This window comes from Micropterus dolomieu, linkage group LG19 (genome assembly GCF_021292245.1).
Source record: "Micropterus dolomieu isolate WLL.071019.BEF.003 ecotype Adirondacks linkage group LG19, ASM2129224v1, whole genome shotgun sequence".
In the NCBI taxonomy this organism is placed as follows: Eukaryota; Metazoa; Chordata; class Actinopteri; order Centrarchiformes; family Centrarchidae; genus Micropterus; species Micropterus dolomieu.
The window spans coordinates 30,305,030-30,317,300 of record NC_060168.1 but is presented as its reverse complement, the minus strand read 5'-3'; the positions used below and the strand labels follow the sequence as shown (position 1 = coordinate 30,317,300).

The window sequence follows — 12,271 nt, the reverse complement described above, 5'->3', positions numbered from 1 at the left end:
TTTCCCTCTCACAAAAACGTATGCTGTCTCTCCTGTTTCCTGATTCTCTTTTTATCATTTTGTGTTTGTGTGTGTGCTTATGTGTGTGTAACCTGACTGCTAATCTGCTCTGGCAGTTGATATGATTCCTGTTTCTGCTTAGAGTTGATTGTTGTTGATTGGTGTCAGGTTTTAAAACGCACCAAACACTAACACATCTAAAAGAAAATTATGAAGTGTCTTATTTGTTTACTTTTACAATTTAGACTTTCAGTCTCTTTCAAAGGCTCTATCATTTCATAGATGCTGTTGAATGCTCTCAAATAAAGCATAAGCATGAAACTGCTGAGGCTTTGACAATAGAATTCTTTCTGCAGTGAAAACAGGACAATTGATTGATTTGGTTTTCAAGTCTATTGGTATTCCCAAAATCAATATTGTCATAATCAATAGCTGTAATACCAGGGTCTCTTTCTTTTCTGTACTGTGTATTGAGTTACTGAGTTTTGTTAGCAGCACTGATGTCCTCAGACACACTGGAAGAAATTATTTTAGTGTTTGCAATGTGCAGTAAACACATGGAAACTCCAAACAAGCATTAGCATATAAATTGACACACAATGTTAAAAGAGAAAAGACATATTGGCCTGTATCTATGAATTCAAAGCTTTCTTGCAGATGCTATTGCAAACCTCCATAATAATGTCATTGCCACTTGAGAAAATGATTGCCCAACTTTTCAAATTTTTAATCCACATCTCAGGTGGCTTTCAGGCATGTGAGGTGTGGAGCTCGCATTTAGTAGAGTAGCAAGTGCAATGGCCACCACAAGGACAGTTAGTGTACATGTGATCTCTGAGAAAAAGGTGTGTGGACAGGATAAAAAAAGTAAGAGTAACTTCTTGTTTATAACACTACATGGTGGATGAGTAGAAGCAGCAGGGAGGTTGCTGCCTGGCTGCATAGAGGATAAAGATGAAAGATAACAAGATGTATAATTCTCACATTGTGGAATGATACTGTTAGCCTGTTAGCCAAGTTAGCAACAGCTCTCTACAATGTGGTCTTACTACACCATTAGTGGTTGGATTTTTTGGTTTGTTTTTGTATACTTCACAGTTTATTTACAGCATAACATCACTACAGGATGGTAATGTAATATGAGTTATATATATTGTCAAATATAACTTCAATTCACCTGTTTGTCTGGTATTAAAAATGCCAATGTCTATATTTTTTCCTTTTTGTTTTTCTGCAGGTAATAAGTCACATGCTGTTCATGCTGTTTAATTTTCAATCACGTTGTACCTTTTATTTTGTTGTGATTGTTTAGTAATAACCTTCAAATAACGTTTAAATAAATAAATATCAGTTTCAGCAGTCAAATACATAGAGGACAAAGGCACGGAGGTACAAAGGGAAATCAGAAGTGTTTCAATTCCTGTAGAAGGGCATGAGAAGTGTTGAAGAAAAGAAGTACTGGTATCCCCATGCATTGCCTTGGGGGAAAAGCTACAGAGCAGAATGCAATGCTAAGCTCACATTTGTTTTCTAATCTTCTTTACTAAACAGCAGAGCTAGCTTTCCAGAATGTTTTAGAACAATTCACTGAATCAATGAGAGAGCAAGAAACATAGATTCAATTTTAAATTGATTTACTTTAGGTATTGGGGTGTCTGTGTATAACATTTAGTGTAATGCCTTTAGGGATGTAAATTTAGAGAACTAACCATTGAAGCCACGGTGCTGTTGTATCATTCTGTAAGAAAGAGAGGTAACAGAGTAGAGCAAACAGACAGCAAGCAAAGGATTAAATGGTGAAGAGACAATCTACCATGGTTTTGTTGAACCTTGACCATCAGCGTCACCAGGTCATTTTTTCCGGGGCTTTAACAACATCAAAAATATTTTCCGTATAAATGTGCAATTATCTAAAGAACTGAGACTACTCACAATAATATTGCTACATTTTGTTTGAAGTTCACATAACCTGATCCCCCAAACCCCCCACAAAACCTGCATTTAGAGAGAGAGAGAGAGAGAGAGAGAGAAAGTGCATCGCTCACAGCTTCAGGGCTTGTCAGCGACTACTGAATTGTCCCCAGCAAAGCTGTTATCAAAACATTTCAATATAAATGTTGTCGGTCAGTGTCTAGTCAGTGCGTTTGTTACACAAACGGTTAACAGTCCGCCGCAAAGTGGCAAGAGAATAACATGACACACCTGACCGCGACACAGACACCTGTCGCTCTGTGTCTCTGTCTTCCTCGCTCAGAGACACCTTTGCTCTGTTTCTGCTGAAGTTAACATTTGTGTGGATTTGTGTTAAGATTTCTGCCGGATCACAACTGTTTTAAGTTTCCGTTTTCTACCTCTGATGAGGAGCTCATCTCATTGAGTACAGTCCCAGACAGGCTTTGCGTATGTCAGATGAATGAAGGGGATAGTCTATATCAGCAGAGCAATAACGCAGGGTAATGCACAGCAGAGGGGCTGGTAGATTATATTTAATATATTAAGACTTCATTTTCATTATATTGCAATTTTATTCTCGTAATATTATGACTTTTGTCTCTAAATAGCATTCTGAAAATGTCTGAGAACACAGTTATGTGGGAGAGATTCTGAATGTGCAGAAGTTTTTGAACATGAGCAGAAAACCTGCTGAAAACCGCAGAAGCGATATGATATTTAATAATTAAAATGTAGCTCAATGATGTATAGGTAAAGTAGGTATAAGGTTCAGTTTGAAAATGGGCATAACAAGGTGGCAACAGAAAATGACACAATTGATAGAGTTGCTGTGTGGGGTGAAAACAGGTGAAAACATGAAAGATTTCTAGGCCCCCCCAACGCCCCTGAACTTGACCACAATCTTTTCCTGGCATGAACCAAAGATGTAGCAGATCAGAAAACAGTCATATGAACCACATTTGTAATGGTCATTTGTAATGGTTTTGGAAGGCACTGACAACGTCGTCTTGCTGATGGGGGCATCAGACCAGAAAACACTCATATGGGTAATTTATGATGGCACTGATATTTAGTTTGGGAAAGGAGAAGAAAGGGACAGAAGGACACTTAAGTTTCTCTTCTCCTCTCTGGTCCACTTGTTGCTGCTGGCAGGCTGCTCAGGTCTAATTACATCGCTCCTCAACAGTGCCTCTCCCTGGGGGGTTATTACTGCCAGATCCCTGGGCACACACACACAAAGCTGCACTGTAAATAGAGAAACAACAATTCTGGATTGCTTCAACGAGAAAAACTTGCAAAGAGTGTTTCAACAGCCCACAGTTAAAAGCCTGTGGGCTAAAACTGCAAATGTATATTATTATTAAATGCACTGTATGCTGGGGCGGCGCAGTGGTGCAGTAGTTAACACTGTCACCTCACAGCAAGAAGATTGTGGGTTCAAACCCTAGCCTTTGTGTGGAGTTTGCATGTTCTCTCCGGGTGTTCCAGCTTCCTCCCACCATCCAAAGACATGCAGGCTAGGTTAATTGGTGTCTCTAAAATTGTCCTTAGGTGTGAGTGGTTGTGTGGCTCTGCGATGGACTGGCAACCTGTCCAGGGCGTACCCCACCATTTGCTCAAAGGCTCCAGCACCCCCGCGACCCTGTACGCAGGATAAGCGGTTGATGATGGATGGATGGATACTGTATGCTGTTGTGAAATAACAAAAGCTTTCATCACCTATGCATGACGTTTTTAATTTAGGCTTTATCTGTAAGTCTACAACAAGGGATGGGGTCGGTAGAAGTGGGTTTGCTGGCGTCTCTGCCTCAATCCGTCTTGGTAACGGCCAGAATGCAGACATCTGGTAAAGTATTATACTTGTATACTGTGTATGTGTGTAGGTTTTTGAGAAACAGACGGTGGATATTTAGGCTGGACCGTAAAATGGCTGGTATAGATGTGTGTGTATGTGTGTGTTTGTGCAGATGTTAAGAGAATGCTCAGTTTTTTCACTTAAAATTTCACAGGGCATTTTATTTATCCCGCAGACTTTTTGCTGACATGCAGAACGTGTCTAAATGTTTGCAAACCTGTCGTTGACTTTCCGCTGCTCTGCTGTTGTTTTTCTTTCCACTGTGATTTTCATTTTGTCCTGTCCTGACATGGATTCCAGACCTCTGGATAGAACAGAGTAATCTCCCGGCACCATCTTACCAATGCAAAACTGTAGTTACTGGCTGTCCTATGTATATGTGTGTTTCTGACAAACATGTGTAAGAGCGATTACAGCAATAAGCATGTGAATGTGTGTGTATTGACACTATATATGTGTATATTATGACCATCTTAACAAATAACCAGCTCAAATGTGTGATCTTCTCTGAGTGTTGCAGATGGCAGCGCCATTTTCAGAGCTATAAGTGTGAAAGTTGCCATAGCTCTTTAAATGGTACTGCTGTATGTACTCAACTAACCAGCCACCTGAAATCCAACACAGCGAGGAAGTCTTCATGAAGGATTCTGCTCATTTCACTTTCTTCAGAAGACAGTAACTTTGACCAGCAGGGTCAGGAAGGACAGAGGAAACTTCCATCCATCCATTCATCCATCGTCAACCGCTTATCCCGCGTACAGGGTCGCGGGGCAGTGGAAACTTGACAACTTAAATATTTCTGGATGCAGGGATGCTGTAATTATCAAACATATCACAATTTTTGATGTTTTCGTCTCTGCTGTTGTGGATGAATAAATCATCATAAATCATGTTTGACTTTGGCGTAGCTTTGTTGCGTTGGCCGAATGGAATGTTCTAAAAACTGTGCCTGAGCGGCAGAGATTCTGTGTCCTGACAGTTTATGAATATGGGTGAAATTATTGAGCTCTGGTCCCCTCAAACTGTGACTGACACAGCAGGCCATGTGTCAGTCAGGAGCTTCTTTTTTTTAGACACTGGGCTTCTTTTTGTGTGCTGAGCGCTTCACATATCTTTGTGCAAGAAATTTAAGATATTCAGAACCAAAAACAAAAACTGACATTGTCCCTGGCAGGGGTGACCAGGGCAGTCAGTGACACTCACATACTGTCAAAGGACCTGTCAAGGCTGGGATCACACGTAGTTCAGCCTTTTATGTTGTAGAAGTCAACTTTCTCTGAGTTCAGTGGAAGAATATGTTGGGTACTATATCAACTTCAAGTTGACAATGTAAAGCTTTGGAATAAGTTTACTGAATAGGACAAACCCCTTGAGATGAACCATCTCGTTTTCGTTCTCGTTTTCTAATTATTTGAGAGTAATCAAAGCATGTGACAGATCTGAAGCACTGTGTGTCTGTATGCATGTATGTATGCATGTTCGTATGTGGTATACGTTTTTTGCATAACCTTTTTTTGCATTCTTGTATCTGTGAGGAAAGGTATGTGTGTGTGAAGTGGGTTAGCTGTCTCCAGAAGTCTGTCGTGCGTTTGGCTGCTGTTTGACATGCAGTGAACCTCCGAGGAGCTGTTCTGCAGAGGCTTTTTTACAGCTAAACAAAATGGGTTTTTTTTTTCTTTTCACTGGCCACGCATGGTGGCTTTTATGGTTGTGGATAGCTATTGGCAAGATACATACAGGGACTTTGTGTGTTGATAGCTATGGTTCAGGATCTGTATGGACAATCCATTAATGTAGCCATTTCACAAGGAAATGAAACTGTAAATGTGAAGGTAGTGAAGGATTCAGCTCATTTAGTCACATGAGAAGTACACACTAAGAGATACAGCTGGTCCCCAACTTTAGTACAAGTGAAAGACACACATTATTACATCTAGTGCACTGTTAAGTTTACAACACTACTCACCGGCATGGCCTTTATAGATGGCCAGCCTCTGCACCTCAAACATAGAATATGATATATAACAATGTTATGTAAAAGCTACGGCATTATCTCGTGTAAGACCTAACTAGATATTAAAAGGCTATTAAAAACAAAATCCTGCAATACTTTCTTAAATTTAAAAAGACACTTAAATCCACATTCTACACTTGAAGCTACTTTTCTTTGAAGGGAATATAGTGCGACGCTGTGTCCTAGATATACATTTTTATATGTACTACTACTTTATAACAGCAAATACTTTTTGATGGAAACATAATGGATTACTTAGGGAAAGCAGCACAGGTTGACCTCCATTAATGCGTTGTGACATTGTGTAACAGAAATTAATGGGGCAATCTCCCAAAAACCTGTCATCCTTTAAGACACAGCTACATGCATTCACTGCAAAACCAGAAGAGTCCTGGCCTTTGACTCTTTCTAAGTCCCACAAGACTGCAAATACACCTTACTGTAGGGACAACAGTGTCATTGCTTTTTATCATCTACATGGAGCTTTCTCCAGGGGAACTATTGGCAGGAATAGTGAGCAACTAGAGAGCTGTCCTCAATCGGTAACCACATTAAACTGTTCAGGAAGGATTTTCACTTCCTAATTGAATTGACTCGCTGTGTGGGTTGCTGCGTAGCTAACTTCACCCTCTCCGCACAACTCTGTCTCTCTTTTCTGTCTGTCTCCTCTCTCAAAGACACTATAGATGCACCAGGCTCACATCTGCGTCCACACACACACACACACACAAACACACTCAATATATATTCAACATAAACAATCCATATGCAGATCCCAGCTGCAGCTGTTCACAGCTGCTAAATGTGTCTGGCCTGTTCAGTCAAGTTTACATTCATCACTTTGGTCCAAACATGCATCTGTTTTCCCAATACAATAATACATCGAAATGATGTGTAGGTATAAAGAAATGATCACATATAAATAAATTATTTTTTAAATGTGTTGTGTCCAATCAGAAAGATTAAGAAAGCATATTTTTTTCATAATATTTTCAGTAGTTCTAAACGTGGATGATCGGGCCTATACATTGTGGATCTGGCCATTATGTTCTTAGTAAAAACTTTAACTAAAAAGTAGAGAGTTTTGTTGTTTTTGAGTATTTGCAGAAGTCTTTAATTCAGTCAACTGACCTTTCACTCCTGTAAGAAAGAAAAAAAGGGTAATTTGATTGAGCAGCACTGAAAATGAAGGGTTTCTACTAAGACCAATGGATGTACTGAGACATCCATCTAAAGTGATGAGACAAATGGAAATTGTAAAGCAGACATTTGATTGTTTGCAAGTTTGTGTGTGAGTTGTGTCATTTTATTGGTTTAAATTGCTATAAATTCCACTTTGTTTATGGCCTCTTTAAACAAATTTTATGATTAAATTCCTTCCAGAAATGTGTAAGCCTGATGATTCAGAGCTCTGACTGCACAAGTTTAGAGTTTTGCAGATCCTGTAAGCTGCTCAAAGTGTGCACAGAGATTCTCCTAAACCTCTGCACAAACCTTCTACATGTGACAATGTTCTGTACTTTTGTCATCACACAATAATTGGCAGCTGTATGCGTCATTGTGAACACCTACATTACACTCTGACAACTTTAGTTGTTGCTTTGCAATACTTTTTCTCACATTATTAAAATGCTATTTTTGGGGCTCAGAAACACAAAGAAGTGTTTCTCCTGACAGCCCGTCCATCTACCACAGCAACAAGGCCAACAGTGGCGAGTTTTAAAGGTTACCTGCAGCGTGGTTAAATGTAGAATATTTTTTTCCTTTTCATCAAGGCGTCTTAGAGAATCTGTTTGTGTCCCTCTTTTTCTTCTCAAGCACACAGAGACGATCTTTCTCCTGGCTTTCTGTGACACACAAGCTGACACAGAAACCCTGCACACAAATCTGCATACTCCGTCTCTCTGAGGTTTCATTCATGATTACCTCTTGTCTGTTGCTGGAGGTCTGTTTATTTTCTTCTGTCTGAGTGTCATATAAATATGAAGATATTTCCCCTTGTCTCACGGGACTCAACGCTGCAGAAGCGTAATTTTCCTTCCCTTCCAGGTAGAAAGCTCTGCTTGGCAGGACATTTTCCGTTCTCCCCCCTCATCTCTGCCTCAGCGTCTCACGCAGAGAGCTGAAGTAGCTGGAATATGCAGAGAGAAAAAGACAGAGCTATGTACAGATGCAGATTGTAAGAGTATTTGTCTTACATCTGCCAGTAGCCGTGTTTCCATCAATGTTTTTTATGCGCATTTTGAAGTATCGCTGATGGAAACGGCAAAATTCGGTAAAAAAAACAATCTTATACACTCGCTTGAGGTGGAATAAGTTCTGACGTAGCGAACTTGTAACTCTCGTCTGATCAGCTGTTTCCGCTGTCGGCGTCTTTCCAGACATTCCCAGTACGTACAGAGACGGCTGGTAGCAACACATTCCTAAGGACTTCTCTCCATTTTTCTAAGATCAGCGGCCATCAGTTCTATGCAACTGGTTTTGTTTCTGGTTTGAAACCCATACGTCTTGTTTATAATGTAACGTCAACTACTAAACTAATTATGCTTGCCGTAGCCTGGTTAATTTGCTCCCAACCAGCTGATGGAAAGGCATTTATTTCGCATTTACTTTTTATTTTTTGCAACATTTTAAAAGTCCGCTTAAAATTCGCATGACAATTAAATGGAAACATGGCTAGTGAAGGATTATGATTAAACAACTCCTCATACCTAAATGGAAAAATAGGTCAGTGGCTTCCAAATTTAAATAACTGGTTCAAAAAGAACGCTGAACCATCCACCCTGACCTTGTCCCTCGGAGATGTTGTGGAAGTGTAACAGCCTCTGGTAGGCCTACCTGAACAGGTACCAGCAGAGGTGAAGTGGTCGAGCACACGGTGTAGCGACAAGCGGGCGCGTTCCCGTGAAACCGTTGCGGTTGTGCTCGCCTCACGCACACGCCCACTGCCGAAGTTGAAATGTATTGAACTTTTTTTTAAGCGGGGCGCAGCACAAATCACTGGAAGAGAGACTGATCCTCCCTGTTTGTGAGTTTCCAGAATCTATTACTGTTCACTAAAGAGGACATCTACAGGAGGGAATTCGTACGGCACAGCATCCCCGCAAACTAGATGTAGGCCTATCGGGTAAAGCTATGCAGCCTATAATTTTAAGTTAAATAAGCTACAGCTGTATTGTGCACAGAAGCCGTTGCCATGGTGACTCTCAATGGAGGACCTGCCGTTTACTTGCGGAGCGCTGTCTTTTGTAACTACTTCTCCCCCACGATGCCTCCAAGTACCTGCTTGTTTAGGTGCAGTGATTTGCAGGCTGATCAACCTCCCACCACTCCTGTGACCCATGGTTTGACTGTAAGTGTATTCAGAGCCAGTGAGCAAGGGACTTTCAAAATATATATATATATATTTTTAAACTGCATTAACGTGAGATAAAATAAATGTCGGCATTAATTAATTAATGTGTTAACGTGATAATAACACGTGCCTTCATATGCTACATCTGGGATTCCACAGCCTGCTGATAAACAGCATTAAGCCCAGATTTTGTTTTTTCAAAAAGGCTGCAGGTTTTTGTGTGTATTCAGAGATATTGTTTGACAAAATAGTCCCAACTCAAGGGAAGACTAACTTTCATCCCTGTCACAATGTCTTCCTCAGCAGATGGAGTTTGCTCAGTAGCCAAGGAAATGAGCCCAGTGTTTATCAGGTGATCTTCTCAACTGCCAACTGAGCAAATTTCAACTGTTGATTACGACTGTTTGACTAAATCAAAAGCCCCAGACAGTGCTGGTAAATCCACCATTATCCACATTACATTATAGATTATATTCATAGTTTACTGTTTTGTGAGATAATTATTCATCTGTGGCACCATTAATATAAATAGCAAATTTACTAATTGTAGCTGTGAGCATATCTATCTTGCTTGAGGGTTGGAAACAGATGGACTGACTGACTGACTGGCAATACTGTCCTCAGGCCTCGTTACCAACAAGGGAAATAAATCAGGGATCAGATCAAACACTCCCATTATCCTGCTGATAGTTTCATTCGAACAACACAGACTGTACAGTGGTGACAACACAAGTCCATGTAGGTTAGACAGATGCTCATGTTTTCAGTCATTGTAGGCTTATTCTTTGTGTGTACAGAAGAGAGTACATGGACTACAGTATGCATAAACAAACAGTAGGAAAACATACTGTTTGGCTTAAACATGGCATCAGCTCAGCTCTGATCTTCCCACACAGAACATGGCCTCAGGATTTCTTGATGATAAAACCGTGGCACAGTTCATCAGTATGTCCATATGTCAGATTTGACTTTACTCAGTTTTCACTTTGTAAACTGAGTGAAGTCAAATTGATAACCACTGACCTAAAGTTTCTGACAGTCTACCAATTTACACTGGATTAAGCTTTAACGGCTGACAGGACCAAACTCTGACAAGGCATAAATGTTCAATGAGTCTTCTGCTGGTGAGGTGAGGATGTAAACACCAGCTGCCTCTGTCAGCGTGTGTGTGTGTGTGTGTGTGTGTGTGTGTGTGTGTGTGTGTGTGTGGTGTTAGTCTGCTGCTTGTGTCTTCCTGATGTGTTGTGTAAAAATGTGTGCCTTTGTGTGCGTTTGTGCACATGTCCACTCATTAGTGCTCCTCTCCTGGCAACACATGCCATCAGGGGACAGCACTGCCAATAAGCATCTTTCATTATTAAAATAGTCTCTTCATGTGTCTGTCCTGAAGTCTGACAGAGAAACTGATGGCTTATTTGGTCCTCAGTCACGCAGAAAAAACAACAACACACGGTTGCGCCGCTTTAATCTTGAGAAGCTGCAGAGCTGCAGTCTCCATTCATTTGTCACTGCAATGGTGATATATGATTTGAACGTCCCGCGAGGTGCACGTACACCTCGGCACAACACCGGCATAGCTGGTGCTACGTATCACTCCTCTTCTACCACAAACACACACACTACGCCCACACATGCACACTGACGCCCCCTACCTAAAGGATAGGGTTACGATTTTGGATATATTCACTCAATTTAAGTTATTAAAAGCTTGACTGTGAGATCACAGTCAGTCTCCTTCTATCAAAGCATTGAATCTTAAAAATTAAGTTGTTTCAGTTAAAGCCTAATCATATGATATTAATTGTGGATTTTATGTGCTTCTGACCTCTAGTTCCATTGCTCTTCTCATGGTATGATGTGTGCTAAAGATGCGTGATTTAGGTTATTAAACACACAGCGGTTTCACATTTTAGTGAGTTACAAATGCTTGATATGTTTCTCTCAGACTGCTGAACATAATGGTTGGAAATAAAAAGGCTATATCAGGACTTGCATTGCCAAAGTCTTCCAGTCAGTTTGTTACAGCAGCTCTTTGTTGCCTTATGGAATTTTTTTTTGATCTGATGTTATACAGTATGTAAGTGTAATTTGGTGTATATGCACTTAAATTAACTAAATATGTACTAGTTACTTTTGAGATTTTTTATGGTAAATGCTTAGCTGACTTCCTTCACAGCAACTAAAAAAGGCTCAGTACAAACTACTGAAAATGTTCTGGAGTGCAAAAACTTACTTGAGGATTGTGAAGGTGATTAGATGGATACTTGAGTTAAGTGAAAATACCACAGTACTTCCCTACAGATAAAAGGGCTTATTTAAATTAACAAGCAGCTATGCATGCAATGGATAAAAAGTACAATATTTCCCTCTGAAAGTGTAAGAAATATGGTAGAAGTATAAATTTGATCTGTATTATTGCAAATTAACTGCAAATGAAAGAAAAATGCAATAGGAAAAAAAAAAATCTTGTACAGTTGAAGTGATTGCAGAACTTATATGCACACAGTGTAGCTCCTGGCCCTGCTTGAACCTTGACCTGGTTAGCTCTTCATGCTAGCCGGAGTTGTGCTGATGCCGCCGGCCTGCTGCCTGCAGTCTGTGCAATCGTCTTATGTGCGGTGTGGCTAATGGAATGCCAGTGTGAATGTTCTCCCACTACATAAAGACAGGGAAACCTCTTTGGTCAGTCTAGGAGGATCTAATTTGCCCAGACAACCAAACCGACTGGTTGGCCAAGAAATAATGAGCATTAAATGCAGCGATGTGGAAATAAATATGTTTCATTCCAAAAAGATACATTTCCATTTTGGGAGAAAATGGTATCGTGTGTCCAGCATACTGGATAATGTGGTGGTTTGGACACAAATGCCCTCAAAGTCATAACTTTTGGTATTTTGCTAACAATATTCACAGTCACCTTTTATGGAATGGCATTAAGAAATTTCATTATGTAATGTAATGGTATTATAGTGGGTTTTTATTATCTTTTCAGCTTTAGTTTGTTTTTAGAGTGACTGGATATTTAAGATTTTTTTGTTTTGGGACGGGCTGAGTATATAGGGCTGAACAAAAATCTAATATGATAAAATTAGAT

At 40.1% G+C, this 12,271-nt stretch overlaps 1 long non-coding RNA gene across 1 annotated transcript; it reads right to left on the bottom strand.

Moving 5' to 3' along the window:
• Nucleotides 1-2,527: 2,527 nt before the first annotated feature.
• Nucleotides 2,528-9,004, bottom strand: LOC123958035. Its single transcript, XR_006821986.1, has 3 exons — nucleotides 8,661-9,004; nucleotides 7,749-7,953; nucleotides 2,528-3,173 (listed from the first exon to the last, which is right to left on the bottom strand). It is a non-coding gene; the product is annotated as an uncharacterized LOC123958035 (long non-coding RNA).
• Between the last annotated feature and the right edge of the window lie 3,267 nt (nucleotides 9,005-12,271).